The following is a 2,923-nucleotide window of genomic DNA, read 5'->3' as shown; positions in this document are numbered from 1 at the left end:
GTGGTAGAGCCCCTGCCTAGAATCCCCCAGTGAGGGGCTGGGGTGTGTCTCAGTGGTGGAGCCCTGCCTAGAATCCCCCAGTGAGGGGCTGGGGTGTGGCTCAGTGATAGAGCCCCTGCCTAGAATCCCCCAGTGAGGAACTGGAGACATGGCTTAATACATGAGGCTTGGGGTTTCATTCTCTGAACCCATAAAATTGGGTTAGTAGAGACACATAAACCTTAATCCCAGTCACATGAGAGAGGAAAGCTAAAGGATCAAGATTCATTAAGCTTGTCCTTGGCCTCAGTCAGGTCTCACCTGGGCTACACTAGATCCTGCCTCAAAAATCAAAACCAAAACCAAAAATCCCTCCAATGACGATAACAACATAAGAAAAGTTACACCCTTTTTTCTTTAGGGGTCCTTGGGCCATTACATCAGGTTAAAGTGGTTGCCTGCCGTCAAGCATGACATCAGGAGTCCAATTCCTAGGACTCTCAGGGTAGAGAGACCTGCAAGTTTTCTCTGATCATCACACAGCAACTGGGCACATGTGCACCCGCCCTTCCTCACCACACGTATACACATAATGAATAAATACGAGGAGTTTCTAAATTTTTAAAAAAGAAAAAGAAGACAGATACATATATAACCCCTCAACACTGCCAAAGAGGGGATATGGATAGCTTCTACTGTCTGATCAGACCTGGAGTGGAGAGCGTTGCATTCGATCAGAGTGGAAAACACAGCGTCTGCAGTAAATGATGGTCTGGGTCGGGGGACTTTATGGATGTACTTTTTACGTTGTTGACATTCAAGTGTCTGCCATCCACCAAATGGTTTAGAGCAGGTATCTTTTCTAAGCCCTAATAGTTTCTTCTACTTTGTAAATGATCAATAAGAAGGCTATCTGTGCTCTCAGGGGCTAACCCTTTAAATGCCTCCTGAATGCAGGGTCCCAGAGGCTTCTGCCTTCTTTGTAGATGAGCCTTCTCACAAAATACTAAAGCTTCTCTTCCCGCAGAGCCTCAGCCTGCTCGGCTGTTCCATGCCAGGTTGTGACAGGGCTGTCTTCGAGACACACCAGCCGCCGCTGCATATCTGATGTATATTTTATCGTGAGCTATGCCTCTCCACACAGCCCACATCTGGACTTCATCTTTCCTGTTGTGATACCCTGCTTCCTTAAAGGAGCCACCAATAATGAAGCCACATGGTCCATTTAGAAACGGAGACTCAGGAAGACGCTCAGTGAGTAATGTCAGTGCCAGAGTTCCATCGCCAGAACCCATCGAAAGGGAGTAGCTCCTGTTTCCAGGGTGGGGAAGCAGAGCCAGGAAGATCCTTGGAGCTTTGTAGCCACATAGTCTAGCAGAATCACGGAGTGGCGGCTTCAGTGAGATACTGTGTCTCAGGAATAAAGACAGCACTTGGGGTAGACACCTGACATTGCCCCCTGGTTTCCACAGGCACACACATGCACTGGCACCTACACACACACACACACACACACACACACACAGAGAGAGAGAGAGAGAGAGAGAGAGAGAGAGAGAGAGAGAGAGAGAGGAAATATATTTTGTCTGTAAAGGAGACTGAGTTCTGTGCACATGGATGGCAATCTGGCACATTCTGAAGAGGGCTTTGCTCCCACGGAAGCACCCAGTCCCTGTGCACCCAGCCCCAGGAGAAAAAAAAAGAAAGAAGACACAGTGAACTGTAAAGATGACAGGATTACCTTTTTGAAAGCACTGGTTCTAAATCCAACTGTGTTGGCCACATGTGAACTGTCACTTAATGGGAAGCTGTGGCAGGAAGAGTGACTCAAATTCAAGGCCAGCCCAGACTTCACAGCAAGACCCTGTGTGTGTGTGTGTGTGTGTGTGTGTGTGTGTGTGTGCGTGCATGTCCGTGCTCAGGTAGAGGCCAGAGGTCAACTTTAGGCAGTGTCTTAGTCAGGGCTCTATAGCTGTGAAGAGGCACCATGATCAAAGGTAGCTCTTATGAGGTGAGCGTTTAATTAGAGGCAAGCTTACAGTTCAGAGGCTTACTCCAGTATCACCACAGTGGAGCACAGTGCCATGCAGACAGACATGGTGCTGGAGAAGGAGCTCAGAGATCCCGATCCACAGGCAGAGCGAAAATGTGTGACACTCTCAGCCTAGTGTGGGCTTTGAAACCTCAAAGCCCATCCTCAGAGATACACGCTCTCTACCAAGGCCACATCTCAGAGTCCTTCAAATCTTCTTTCAACTAACGACACTCTCTGATAACTAACCATTCAAATACATGAGTCTATGGGGCTTATTCTCATTCAAACCACCGCAGACATGCTCTCCACATGTCTCCTTTATGGAAACAGGGTCTCTCGGTGAACCTGGAGCTCACTGTACCAGCTCGGCTGGCTAACCAGCAAGCCCCAGAGATCCATCCATGTCCGTCTGCCTGGCACTGGGATTGTAACCATGTACCACCACACCCAGTTTTGTTTTGCATGTATATGTTGTGTGGGAATGTGTGCATATGCATACGCACACTAGTGTGTCTGTGTTTGTATGTCTATGAATCTCTATGTGTGTGTCTGTGTGTTTCTGTGAGTGTGTGTGTGTATTTGTACGCATATAGTGGCCCAAGCTGACTTCAGGGGTCTTACATGATCACTTTCCATGTTGTTAATTGAGGCAGGATTTCTCACTGAAAGCAGAGCTTGGGGAGGCCTGCTAATTTTGTGAGCCAGCTTGCTTCTAGTTTCTCCTGCTTCTGATGAGATTCCAGCTGAACATAACATCTGCCCAATTTTTCTGTGGTGTGTTGGGATCCAAACTCTGGTACTCACACTTGCAGAGTGGGGAATCCAATCCACTGAACCATTCTCTCTGCTTCCCCAAATCCAGCATATAAAGCAGGTTCTGGCTATAAAACGCAAGCCCTCATCCTGCAC

The sequence above is a fragment of the Grammomys surdaster genome, unplaced genomic scaffold, assembly GCF_004785775.1.
Source record: "Grammomys surdaster isolate TR1022 unplaced genomic scaffold, NIH_TR_1.0 126109, whole genome shotgun sequence".
NCBI classification, from domain to species: domain Eukaryota; kingdom Metazoa; phylum Chordata; class Mammalia; order Rodentia; family Muridae; genus Grammomys; species Grammomys surdaster.
This window is presented reverse-complemented; position numbering follows the sequence as displayed.